This window comes from Cherax quadricarinatus, chromosome 13, assembly GCF_038502225.1.
Source record: "Cherax quadricarinatus isolate ZL_2023a chromosome 13, ASM3850222v1, whole genome shotgun sequence".
NCBI lineage: Eukaryota > Metazoa > Arthropoda > Malacostraca > Decapoda > Parastacidae > Cherax > Cherax quadricarinatus.
Genome location: NC_091304.1, coordinates 1966839 through 1982564, shown reverse-complemented (window position 1 = coordinate 1982564; position 15726 = coordinate 1966839).

The following is a 15726-nucleotide window of genomic DNA, read 5'->3' as shown; positions in this document are numbered from 1 at the left end:
ACTGTCTTGCTATACACTGTCTTCCTACACACTGTCTTCCTACACACTGTCTTCCTACACACTGTCTTCCTATACTGTCTTCCTACACAAATATATATATATATATATATATATATATATATATATATATATATATATATATATATATATATATATATATATATATATATATATATATATGTGTATAAATATATATATATATATATATGTATATATATATATATATATATATATATATATATATATATATATATATATATATATATATATATATATATATATATATATATATATATATATATATATACATATATATATAGTAGGTTGGTAGACAGCAACCACCCAGGGAAGTACTACCGTCCTGCCAGATGACTGCGAAACAGAAACCTGTAACTGTTTTGCATGATGGTAGGGTTGCTGGTTTCTTTTTCTGTCTCATAAACACGCTAGATAACAGGGATATCTTGCTACTCCTACTTACACTTTGGTCACACTTCACAGACACGCACATGCATATATATATACATATATATATATATATATATATATATATATATATATATATATATATATATATATATATATATATATATATATATATACATACATCTAGGTTTTTCTCCTTTTTCTAAATAGCTCTTGTTCTTCTTTATTTCTTCTATTGTCCATGGGGAAGTGGAAAAGAATCTTTCCTCCGTAAGCCGTGCGTGTCGTATGAGGCGACTAAAATGCCGGGAGCAATGGGCTAGTAACCCCTTCTCCTGTAGACATTTACTAAAAAAGAGAAGAAGAAAACTTTATAAAACTGGGATGCTTGAATGTGCGTGGATGTAGTGCGGATGACAAGAAACAGATGATTGCTGATGTTATGAATGAAAAGAAGTTGGATGTCCTGGCCCTAAGCGAAACAAAGCTGAAGGGGGTAGGGGAGTTTCGGTGGGGGGAAATAAATGGGATTAAATCTGGAGTATCTGAGAGAGTTAGAGCAAAGGAAGGGGTAGCAGTAATGTTGAATGATCAGTTATGGAAGGAGAAAAGAGAATATGAATGTGTAAATTCAAGAATTATGTGGATTAAAGTAAAGGTTGGATGCGAAAAGTGGGTCATAATAAGGGTGTATGCACCTGGAGAAGAGAGGAATGTAGAGGAGAGTTAGAGATTTTGGGAGATGTTAAGTGAATGTATAGGAGCCTTTGAACCAAGTGAGAGAGTAATTGTGGTAGGGGATCTGAATGCTAAAGTAGGAGAAACTTTTAGAGAGGGTGTGGTAGGTAAGTTTGGGGTGCCAGGTGTAAATGAAAATGGGAGCCCTTTGATTGAACTTTGTATAGAAAGGGGTTTAGTTATAGGTAATACATATTTTAAGAAAAAGAGGATAAATAAGTATACAAGATATGATGTAGGGCGAAATGACAGTAGTTTGTTGGATTATGTATTGGTAGATAAAAGACTGTTGAGTAGACTTCAGGATGCACATGTTTATAGAGGGGCCACAGATATATCAGATCACTTTCTAGTTGTAGCTACACTGAGAGTAAAAGGTAGATGGGATACAAGGAGAATAGAAGCATCAGGGAAGAGAGAGGTGAAGGTTTATAAACTAAAAGAGGAGGCAGTTATGGTAAGATATAAACAGCTATTGGAGGATAGATGGGCAAATGAGAGCATAGGCAATGGGATCGAAGAGGTATGGGGTAGGTTTAAAAATGTAGTGTTAGAGTGTTCAGCAGAAGTTTGTGGTTACAGGAAAGTGGGTGCGGGAGGGAAGAGGAGCAATTGGTGGAATGATAATGTAAAGAGAGTAGTAAGGGAGAAAAAGTTAGCATATGAGAAGTTTTTACAAAGTAGAAGTGATGCAAGGAGGGAAGAGTATATGGAGAAAAAGAAGAGAGGTTAAGAGAGTGGTGAAGCAATGTAAAAAGAGAGCAAATGAGAGAGTGGGTGAGATGTTATCAACAAATTTTGTTGAAAATAAGAAAAAGTTTTGGAGTGAGATTAACAAGTTAAGGAAGCCTAGAGAAAAAATGGATTTGTCAGTTAAAAATAGGAGAGGAGAGTTATTAAATGGAGAGTTAGAGGTATTGGGAAGATGGAGGGAATATTTCGAGGAATTGTTAAAAGTTGATGAAGATAGTGAAGCTGTGATTTCGTGTATAGGGCAAGGAGGAATAACATCTTGTAGGTGTGAGGAAGAGCCAGTTGTGAGCGTGGGGGAAGTTCGTGAGGCAGTAGGTAAAATGAAAGGGGGTAAGGCAGCCGGGATTGATGGGATAAAGATAGAAATGTTAAAAGCAGGTGGGGATGTAGTTTTGGAGTGGTTGGTGCAATTATTTAATAAATGTTTGGAAGAAGGTAAGGTACCTAGGGATTGGCAGAAAGCATGCATAGTTCCTTTGTATAAAGGCAAAGGGGACAAAAGAGAGTGCAAAAATTATAGGGGAATAAGTCTGTTGAGTATACCTGGTAAAGTGTATGGTAGAGTTATTATTGAAAGAATTAAGAGTAAGACGGAGAATAGGATAGCAGATGAACAAGGAGGCTTTAGGAAAGGTAGGGGGTGTGTGGACCAGGTGTTTACAGTGAAACACATAAGTGAACAGTATTTAGATAAGGCTAAAGAGGTCTTTGTGGCATTTATGGATTTGGAAAAGGCGTATGACAGGGTGGATAGGGGGGCAATGTGGCAGATGTTGCAGGTGTATGGTGTAGGAGGTAGGTTACTGAAAGCAGTGAAGAGTTTTTACGAGGATAGTGAGGCTCAAGTTAGAGTATGTAGGAAAGAGGGAAATTATTTCCCAGTAAAAGTAGGCCTTAGACAAGGATGTGTGATGTCACCGTGGTTGTTTAATATATTTATAGATGGGGTTGTAAGAGAAGTAAATGCGAGGGTCTTGGCAAGAGGCGTGGAGTTAAAAGATAAAGAATCACACATAAAGTGGGAGTTGTCACAGTTGCTCTTTGCTGATGACACTGTGCTCTTGGGAGATTCTGAAGAGAAGTTGCAGAGATTGGTGAATGAATTTTGTAGGGTATGCAAAAGAAGAAAATTAAAAGTGAATACAGGAAAGAGTAAGGTTATGAGGATAACAAAAAGATTAGGTGATGAAAGATTGGATATCAGATTGGAGGGAGAGAGTATGGAGGAGGTGAATGTATTCAGATATTTGGGAGTGGACGTGTCAGCGGATGGGTCTATGAAAGATGAGGTAAATCATAGAACTGATGAGGGGAAAAGGGTGAGTGGTGCACTTAGGAGTCTGTGGAGACAAAGAACTTTGTCCTTGGAGGCAAAGAGGGGAATGTATGTGAGTATAGTTTTACCAATGCTCTTATATGGGTGTGAAGCATGGGTGATGAATGTTGCAGCGAGGAGAAGGCTGGAGGCAGTGGAGATGTCATGTATGAGAGCAATGTGTGGTGTGAATATAATGCAGAGAATTCGTAGATTGGAAGTTAGGAAAAGTGCGGGATTACCAAACCTGTTGTCCAGAGGGCTGAGGAAGGGTTGTTGAGGTGGTTCGGACATGTAGAGAGAATGGAGCGAAACAGAATGACTTCAAGAGTGTATCAGTCTGTAGTGGAAGGAAGGCGGGGTAGGGGTCGGCCTAGGAAAGGTTGGAGGGAGGGGGTAAAGGAGGTTTTGTGTGCGAGGGGCTTGGACTTCCAGCAGGCATGCGTGAACGTGTTTGATAGGAGTGAATGGAGACAAATGGTTTTTAATACTTGACGTGCTGTTGGAGTGTGAGCAAAGTAACATTTATGAAGGGATTCAGGGAAACCGGCAGGCCGGACTTGAGTCCTGGAGATGGGAAGTACAGTGTCTACACTCTGAAGGAGGGGTGTTAATGTTGCAGTTTAAAAACTGTAGTGTAAAGCACCCTTCTGGCAAGACAGTGATGGAGTGAATGATGGTGAAAGTTTTTCTTTTTCGGGCCACCCTGCCTTGGTGGGAATCGGCCTGTGTGATAATAAATAAAAGAATATATATATATATATATATATATATATATATATATATATATATATATATATATATATATATATATACATATATATATATATATATATATATATATATATATATATATATATATATATATATATATATATATTGCGAATATGTGGAGGCTGCATCATACAAATCAAATCAAAGCAATGTATTTTGCCACACTCTTAGTAGTAATGTGTACATGATGTGTATAAATACGATGTATACATGGTGTATATAGAACTGTGTACATGACGCACAATGATGTATTTAGAAGCTCGTATATCCATCACTGTCTTAAAGTGTATATATTCTGTGTATACACCGAGTATATACACCGAGTATATACACCGAGTATATACACCGAGTGGTGTATTTCTTAAACAGGATAAGGGAATAACAGAAACTTTAAAAGCATAAAGGAATAACAGAACCAAAAAGAATAAGGGAAAACAGACAGACAAACAGACAGACAGATTAGTAGTTAAACAGAAAAAGGGATCAAACAAACACACATACAGAGACCAAACAAAAATAAAGACTAACAAAAACAAAGGCACACAGACTAAACGACAAACAAACCAAACAAGAAGCAATCCAAAGACAAAGAGATCAATAATAAGTAAACACGGACACACCAAACAACAAACACACAAACAGATCAAACTAGAAACAAAATCACGAACAGACAAACAACAAGCAGGCACTGAGACAGACAAACGCAAACAACAGACAACCCGAACAACAAACACAGACTATAAACAAGAAGCAAACACACAGAGCAGACATACACACAAACACACAGAGCAGACATACACACAAACACACAGAGCAGACATACACACAGACAAACACACAGAGCAGACATACACACAGACAAACACACAGAGCAGACATACAGACAGACAAACACACAGAGCAGACATACAGACAGACAAACACACAGAGCAGACATACAGACAGACAAACACACAGAGCAGACATACAGACAGACAAACACACAGAACAGACATACACACAGACAAACACACAGAGCAGACATACACACAGACAAACACACAGACAGACAGACGCCGGACGTTCATCCATCCAGAAAACCAGAGACAAGAACAAAAAAATTTACAAGACAAGGTTCAAGTCACTTCCGGTGGTTCGAGTCCCCGCACCTTGAACACAAATAACACACCTCCTCAGTGTCTTTGTCTAAAACCATTAGTTTTAACTCGATTTTCTTGCATCATTTCCCCTTTATTAATAGTCTTATTGGAGGGGAAGAAGAAATAAGACTGCAGACCCATTAAATATTCTCTTGAACACCCTATGCCCCCATTTAACACCTGATATCCCCATTTAACACCTGATATCCCCATTTAACACCTGATATCCCCATTTAACACCTGATATCCCCATTTAACACCTGATATCCCCATTTAACACCTGATATCCCATTTAACACCTGATATCCCCATTTAACACCTGATATCCCCATTTAACACCAGATATCCCCATTTAACACCTGATATCCCATTTAACACCTGATATCCCCATTTAACACCTGATATCCCCATTTAACACCTGATATCCCATTTAACACCTGATATCCCCATTTAACACCAGATATCCCCATTTAATACTTGATATCCCCATTTAACACCTGATATCCCCTTTTAACACCTGATATCCCCATTTAATACCTAACATCCCCATTTAACACCTGATATCCCCATTTCACACCTGATATCCCCATTTAATACCTGATATTCCCATTTAAGAGCTAATATCCCCATTTAACACCTGCTATCCCCATTTAACACCTGATATCCCCTTTTAACATCTGATATCCCCATTTAATTCCTAATATCCCCATTTAACACTTGATATCCCCACTTAACACCTGATATCCCCATTTAATGCCTGATATTCCCATTTAATAGCTAATATCCCCATTTAACACTCGATATCCCCATTTAATGCCTGATATCCCCATATAACACCTGATATACCTATTTAACACCTGATATCCCCATTTAATACTTAATATCCCCATTTAACACCTGATATCCTATTTAACACCTGATATCCCCATTTAATACCTGATAACCCAATTTAATACCTAATATCCCTATTTAACATCTGATATCCCCATTAAACCATTGATATCCCCTTTTAACACCTGATATCCCCATTTAATACCTGATATCCCCATATAATACCTGATATTCTCATTTAACACCTGATATCCCCATTTAATACCTGATATCCCCATTTAACACCTGATATCCCCTTTTAACACACGATATGCCCATTTAATACCTAATATCCCCATTTAACACCTGATATCCCCATTTAACACCTGATATCCCCATTTAACATCTGATATCTCCATTTAATACCTGACATCCCCATTTAATACCTAAAATCCCCATCTAACGTCTGATATCCCCATTCAACACCTGATATTCCCATTTAATACCTGATATCCCCATTTAACACCTGATTTTTCCCATTTAACTCCTGATATCCCTATATAATACCTGATATCCCCATTTAGCACCTGATATCCCCATTTAACACTTGATATCCCATTTAACGCCCGATATCCCCATTTAATATCTGATATCCCATTTAACACCTGATATCCCCATTTAATACCTGATATCACCATTTAACACCTATATCCCCATTTAATACCTGATATCCCCATTTAACACCTGATATCTCCATTTAATACCTGATATCCCATTTAATACCTAATAACCCCATTTAACACCTGATATCCCCATTTAATACCTGATATCCTCATTCAATACCTGATATCCCCATTTAGCACCTGATATCACCATTTAACACCTGATATCCCCATTTAACACCTGATATCCCCATTTAATACCTGATATCCCCATTTAATACCTGATATCCCCATTTAGCACCTGATATCCCCATTTAACACCTGATATCCCCATTTAATACCTGATATCCCCATTTAATACCTGATATCCCCATTATCCCTGATATCCCCATTTAACACCTGATATCCCATTTAACAACTGATATCCCCGTTTGATACCTGATATCCCCATTTAACACCTAATATCCCATTTAATACCTGATATCCCCATGTAAAAGCTGATAGACCCATTTAATACCTGATATCCCCATTTAACACCTGATACCCCCATTTAATACCTGATATCCCCATTTAACACCTGATATCCACATTTAATACCAGATATCCCCATTTAACACCTGATATCCCCATTTAACACCTGATATCCCCATTTAATACCTGATATCCCCATTTAATACCTGATATCCCCATTTAGCACCTGATATCCTCATTTAACACCTGATATCCCCATTTAACACTTCATATCCACATTTAATACCTGATATCCCCATTTAACACCTGATATCCCCATGTAACAGCTGATAGGCCCATTTAATATCTGATATCCCCATTTAACACCTGATACCCCCATATAATACCTGATATCCCCATTTAACACCTGATATCCCCATTTAATACCTGATATCACCATGTAACACCTAATATCCCCATTTAACATTTGATATCCCCATTTAACACTTAATATGCCCATTTAACACCAGATATCCTCATTTAACACCTAAAATCCCCATTTAGCACCTGATATTCCCATTTAACACCTGATACCCCCATTTAACACCTGATATCCCCATTTAACACCTGATATCCCCATTTAACACCTGATATCCCCATTTAACACCTGATATCCCCATTTAACACCTGATATCCCCATTTAACACCTAACATCCCCATTTAACAAAAGATAACCCATTTAACACCTAATATCCCCATTTAACACCTGATATCCCCATTTAACACCTGATATCCCCATTTAACACCTGATATTCCCATTTAACACCTGATATCCCATTTAACACCTGAAATCCCCATTTAACACCTGATATTCCCATTTAAAACCTGATATCCCCATTTAACACCTGATATCCCCATTTAATACCTGATATCCCCATTTAACACCTAATATCCCCATTTAACACCTGATATCCCCATTTAATACCTGATATCCCCATGTAACACCTGATATCCCCATTTAACATTTGATATCCCCATTTAACACCTGATATCCCCATTTAACACCGAATATCCCCATTTAACACCTGATATCCCCAATTAACACCTGATATCCCCATTTAACACCTGATATCCCCATTTAACACCTGATATCCCCATTTAACACCTAATATCCCCATTTAACACCCGATATCCCCATTTAACACCTGATATCCTCAATTAACACCTAATATCCCCATTTAACACCTGATATCCCCATTTAGCACCTAATATCTTCATTTAACACCTGATATCCCCATTTAACACCTGATATCCCCATTTAACACCTGAAATTCCCATTTAACACCTGATATCCCCATTTAACACCTGATATCCCCATTTAACACCTGATATCCCCATTTAACACCTGATATCCCCATTTAACTCCTGATATCCCCATTTAACACTTGATATCCCTATTTAACACCTGATATCCACATTTAACACCTGATATCCCCATTTAACACCTAATGTCCCCATTTGACACCTGATATCCCCATTTAACACCTGATATTCCCATTTAACACCTGATATCCCCATTTAACACCTGATATCCCCATTTAACACCTGATATTCCCATTTAACACCTGATATCCCCATTTAACACCTGATATCCCCATTTAACACCTGATATCCCCATTTAACACATGGTATCCCCATTGAACTCCTGATATCCCTATTTAACACCTGATATCCCCATTTAACACCTGATATCCCCATTTAACACCTAATATCCCCATTTAACACCTAATTTCCCCATTTAACACCTAATATCCCCATTTAACACCTGATATCTTCATTTAACACCTGATATCCCCATTTAACACCTAATATCCCATTTAACACCTGATATCCCCATTTAACACCTAATATCCCTATTTAACACCTGATATCCCCATTTAATACCTGATATCCTCATTTAACACCTGATATTCCCATTTAACACCTAATATCCCCATTTAACACCTGATATTCCCATTTAAAACCTGATATCCCCATTTAACACCTGATATCCCCATTTAACACCTAATATCCCCATTTAACACCTGATATCCCCATTTAACACCTGATATCCCCATTTAACACCTGATATCCCCATTTAACACCTGATATCCCCATTTAACACCTGATATCCCCATTTAACACCTAATATCCTCATTTAACACCTGATATCCCCATTTAACACCTGATATCCCCATTTAACACCTGATATTCCCATTTAACACCTGATATCCCCATTTAACACCTGATATCCCCATTTAACACCTGATATCCCCATTTAACACCTGATATCCCCATTTAACACCTGATATCCTCATTTAACAACTGATATCCCCATTTAACACCTGATATCCCCATTTAACACCTGATATTCCCATTTAACACCTGATATCCTCATTTAACACCTGATATCCCCATTTAACACCTGATATCCCCATTTAACACCTGATATCCCCATTTAACACCTGATATCCCCATTTAACACCTGATATCCCCATTTAACACCTGATATCCCCATTTAACACCTGATATCCCCATTTAACACCTGATATCCCCATTTAACACCTGATATCCCCATTTAACACCTGATAGCCCCATTTAACACCTGATATCCCCATTTAACACCTGATATTCTCATTTAACACCTGATATTCCCATTTAACACCTGATATCCCCATTTAACACCTGATATCCCCATTTAACACCTGATATTCCCATTTAACACCTGATATCCCCATTTAACACCTGATATCCCCATTTAACACCTGATATCCCCATTTAACACCTGATATCCCCATTTAACACCTGATGTCCCCATTTAACACCTGATATCCCCATTTAACACCTGATATCCCCATTTAACACCTGATATCCCCATTTAACACCTGATATCCCAATTTAACAACTGATATCCCCATTTAACACCTGATATCCCAATTTAACACCTGATATCCTCATTTAACACCTGATATCCCCATTTAACACCTTATGTCCCCATTTAACACCTGATATTCCCATTTAACACCTGATATTTCCATTTAACACCTGATATCCCCATTTAACACCTGATATCCCCATTTAACACCTGATATCCCCATTTAACACCTGATATCCCCATTTAACACCTGATATCCCCATTTAACACCTGATATCCCCATTTAACACCTGATATCCTCATTTAACACCTGATATCCCCATTTAACACCTGATATCCCCATTTAACACCTGATATTCCCATTTAACACCTGATATCCCCATTTAACACCTGATATCCCCATTTAACACCTGATATCCCCATTTAACACCTGATATCCCCATTTAACACCTGGTATCCCCATTTAACACCTGATAGCCCCATTTAACACCTGATATCCCCATTTAACACCTGATATTCTCATTTAACACCTGATATTCCCATTTAACACCTGATATCCCCATTTAACACCTGATATCCCCATTTAACACCTGATATTCTCATTTAACACCTGATATCCCCATTTAACACCTGATATCCCCATTTAACACCTGATATCCCCATTTAACACCTGGTATCCCCATTTAACTCCTGATAGCCCCATTTAACACCTGATATCCCCATTTAACACCTGATATTCTCATTTAACACCTGATATTCCCATTTAACACCTGATATCCCCATTTAACACCTGATATCCCCATTTAACACCTGATATTCCCATTTAACACCTGATATCCCCATTTAACACCTGATATCCCCATTTAACACCTGATATCTCCACTTAACACCTGATATCCCCATTTTACATCTGATATCCCCATTTAACACCTGATATCCCCATTTAACACCTGACATTCCCATTTAACACCTGATATCCCCATTTAACACATGATATCCTTATTTAACACCTGATATCCCCATTTAACACCTGATATCCCTATTTAACACCTGATATCCCCATTTAACACCTGATATCCTCATTTAACGCCTGATATCCCCATTTAACATCTGATATCCCCATTTAACACCTGATATTCCCATTTAACACCTGATATCCCCATTTAACACCTGATATCCCCATTTAACACCTGATATCCCCATTTAACACCTGATATCCCTATTTAACACCTGATATCCCCATTTAACACCTGATATCCCCATTTAACACCTGATATCCCCATTTAACATCGGATATCCCCATTTAACACCTGATATTCCCATTTAACACCTGATATCCCCATTTAACACCTGATATCCCCATTTAACACCTGATATCCCCATTTAACACCTGATATCCCCATTTAACACCTGATATCCCCATTATGCTAACTTAAGAAGGGTTAAACTTAGAATAAGTTAGGCAGAGATAGAACTTTAGAAACATTGAATAAAGCTAAATAATAATAATAATAATAATAATAATAATAATAATAATAATAATAATAATAATAATGATGATGATAATAGTAATAATAATAATGATAATAATACTAATACTAATAATAATAATAATAATAATAATAGTAATAATAATAATATTATTATTATTATTATTATTATTATTATTATTATTATTATTATTATTATGATTATTATTATTATTATTATTACAATAAATTCAATGAAATCAATTGAAAGTAATAAATGAAACCTGGGGAAAACTGTTCATGTCATGAGAACGAAAAAGAGAGAACAAGAAATGGAAAACGAGAACGAGAATGAGTAGCGAGAACAGGATTGAACAACGGTAAACACGACGTGAGGAATAACAGGAAACAGTAGAGACAAAGCAAAGGTGTAATGCTAACAGACAACGGTAAACACGGAGCCATTAATAAGAGAGAACAGAAACGGAGCAACTTATGCTGGTTTGGTAATAGACAATGATCCGGCATGTTAAATAGGTGCTGGAAGCTATATTTGCTTGCAAAAATAGGTGATAGGTGCCTAGCTTCAAGTTATGGACTCGGCTGATGAAGCAGGAAAAGCTTTGCAGATTCCTCAGTTCTTAAAGTAATTAAAATTCCATCTTTGCCTGACATACTTACATTTTTTTTTTACGGAAAAGAATAAAGGCTGCAACGTTTACATAAGAACATAAGAAAGAAGGAACACTGCAGCAGGCCTACTGGCCCATGCGAGGCAGGTCCAATTCTCCCACCGGCTTAAGCCAATGCCTTGACCTAGTTAGGTCAGTGACGTCACTTAAGGGAGGAGCACAGCATCTGACCTAGTAGCACAAGCTAGTCAGGTCCAACTCACACCCACCCACACCCACTCATGTATTTATCCAACCTATTTTTAAAACTACAAAACGTCTTAGCTTCTATAATGGTACTCGGGAGTTTGTTCCACTCATCCACAACTCTATTACCAAACCAGTGCTTTCCTGTATCCTTCCTGAATCTGAATTTTTCCCGTTTAAAACCATTGCTGTTAGTCCTGTCTATGCTAGATATTTTTAGCACGCTATTTACATCTCCTTTATTTATTCCTGTTTTCCATTTATTCACCTCAATCATATACCCTTTAATTCTACGCCTTTCTAGAGAGTGCAGATTCAGGGACCTCAGTCTATCCTCATAGGGAAGATTTCTGATACATCGGATCAGCTTTGTCATCCTCCTTTGTACGTTTTGCAGTGCATTTATATCCATTCTTTAATACGGTGGCCAAAACTGTGCAGGATAATCTAGATGAGGCCTAACCAAAGATATATTGGGTTGAAGAACAACCTGAGGATTTCTATTATTTATACTTCTAGATATGAAGCCAAGGATTCTGTTAGCTTTATTACGAACATACTTCTAGATATGAAGCCAAGGATTCTGTTAGCTTTATTACGAACACTAATGCACTGTTGTCTTGGTTTTAGATTACAGTTAACCAGAACTCCAAAATCCTTTTCGCAAGCCGTAATATTAAGATCTATATTATTTAGTTTATATATGGCATGGTGATTTTCCTGTCCAACATTTAGAATTTTGCATTTGTCTATATTAAACTGTACTTGCCACTTCTCCGACCACTGCATCAGTCTATTCAAATCATCCTGGAGTGCTCTAATGTCCTCATTAGAGTGAATTGGACGGCCTATTTTGGTGTCCTCAGCAAATTTGCTTATGTTGCTATTGATTCCCTCCTCTATGTCATTTATGTAAATTGTGAACAACAAGGGACCCAACACTGATCCCTGCGGAGCACTGCTCGTGACGTGCCCCCATTCTAATTTCTCCCCATTTATACAAACTCTCTGCTGCCTATATGTCAACCATGTATATACCCAGGAAAAAATTTCTCCTCCTATTCTGTGTGCCTTAAGTTTTCTCAACAGCCTCTCAGGTATTAAATTTGCCATTCTCTACTTGTATGGCACTATGCCAGTTTGTAGTGATATATTGAAAAGATTAGCGAAAGGTATGATAAGTTCCTCTTTACATTCCTTTAACACCCTCGCAAACAGTTCATCAGGGCTTGGCGATTTGTTAGGTTTAAATTTCTCTATTTGTCTGAGGACCATGTCACTAGTTACCCTAATAGTTTATTATCGTCCTGTTCTACATAATTTATTATTTCTGGAATTTCGCTAGTATCTTCCTGAGTAAAAACTGAGAGGAAGTAGGTGTTGAAAAGTTCACACATTTCCTTATCCTTGTCAGTGATCTGACCTGAGTTACTCATAAGTGAGCCTATCTTGTCCCTAATCTTACTTCAGTATACCTGAAAGAACCCTTTTGGGTTAGTCTTCGAATCCCTTGCGGCTTTAGCCTCGTAATCCCTTTTTGCTTTTCTTATTTTTTTTATCTCTTTTTAATTGAATATATTGATTTCTTAACTTCCCATCCCCTCTTTTGATACGCATATATATGCCTCTCTTTAGACCAATAAGATGTTTTAATCTAATGTTCATCCATTTGGGATCATTTTTGTTAGATCTTATTTCCCTACTCGGAACAAAAGTTGAGTGGGCAGCTAGAACTATGCTCTGAAATACGTCATATTGGCAACCAACCCCACTTACCTGACTCATTGTAAGGTCATCCCAATTTAGCCCACCCAGGTAATTTCTCAGTCCTATAAAGTCGGCCAAGCGACTTTAAAGTCGGGAAAGTGATCATAAATCTAAGTGATTTGAGATCGCTTTCACCTAGCTCATCATTAACCTCAAGATTATTAACTAGTGATTCTTTGTTGGCAAGAACCAAGTCAAGCAGGATGTTTCCTCCAGTTGGTTCTGTCACAAACTGTTTACAGGAGAGTGAGATGCATACGGGAGAGTGGAGGTGAAAGCATCAGCACATGGTATCGGAGGGGAACTTCTCTCCAGGCTTGATGCATGGCTGACATCAGAAGAGCATACAGGGATTACTGACATCCCCTGTGGATCGCATGGGGTCCATTATCGACCCCCATGTTGTCCACAGTCTACATAAATCACATTAGACGAGCGATGACACAAACGCTGCTGGTCAGGACTGACAACACACAACTCAGTTCTGATCTCTGGCAAGAGAAAGAAGGATGAAACAAGTAATCTCTCCACTAGAGATTTCTTCCCAAGCAACGATAATGCAAAAACACTAAACTCTCTCTCTTAAAAACACTTAAGAGAACATGATGAAAGTGTAGGCATGGAAAACAACAGGCAAATAAAGGTGGGTGGGAATATTAACCAAAGTGGCTGCAACATCTAAGGAGGACCGGAGGTGCGGCAGTGAATTGAAGATAGATGAATTTATATGTAGAAAGGATGGAGGGAAACACCGTTTTTGTCAAGTGAACTGTAGTTACGTGCAAGATAACTGCTCAACCAGCATCACGGAAGCTGCGTAGCATTAGGATAAATAGGTAAGACAAGTACATGAGTACGGGGAATACCTGCCCTTGAGAAGAACCTATTCCTGATATGGATACGTATGTATACGTATATGTATCCATATCTATTTTATGTTGTTATGCATAGGTGGGTTGATTAATACATATGGGGGATGGGGGGGTAGAGGGTTTAAAGCCTGTCTACTACAAGATGGTCATTAAGGTTGCATGTCAACTGTTCACCACCAGTTAAAAATAATAATACTGCTTAAGGTAAGGATTAAAGTAATTTTTGAGTGTATATATACTGAGATACATACACTGAGACATACACCTCCCGGGGCATACCTCAGTATACCTAACATAGAGTATACACAACGAAACTTAATAAAAAAACACAGACAACAACAACAATAACAAAAAAAGACATAGAAATCCTTACAAAATGAAAAACCCAACATTATTCCCCAAAAAAATTTGGCCCCCAAAAAAAAAAAAATCAGCCCCCCAAAATCTTAATAATGATAGATAACAGAAAGAAAAAAAAGAGGGGGGTCGGGGGGGAGACAGTCCTCTATGTTGAATAAGTCGCCTCAATTCTCCCCCCCCCCATCACCCTGCTCAAAAAAAAAAATATTAACTTGGCTTCATTAGTTGAAAATTGTGGGGCGGTAATTTACACAGGGATAATTATTTTGGACCCTGGCCCGGTGACGTCACGGAGGTCCAGGGTCAGGTTAGGTCTTGGCCCTGGTGGAGGGTGGATGGGGAGGGGGGGATGGGGGAGGAGGGTGGGAAGACGATGGGGTTGAAAGAAGACAATGTTAA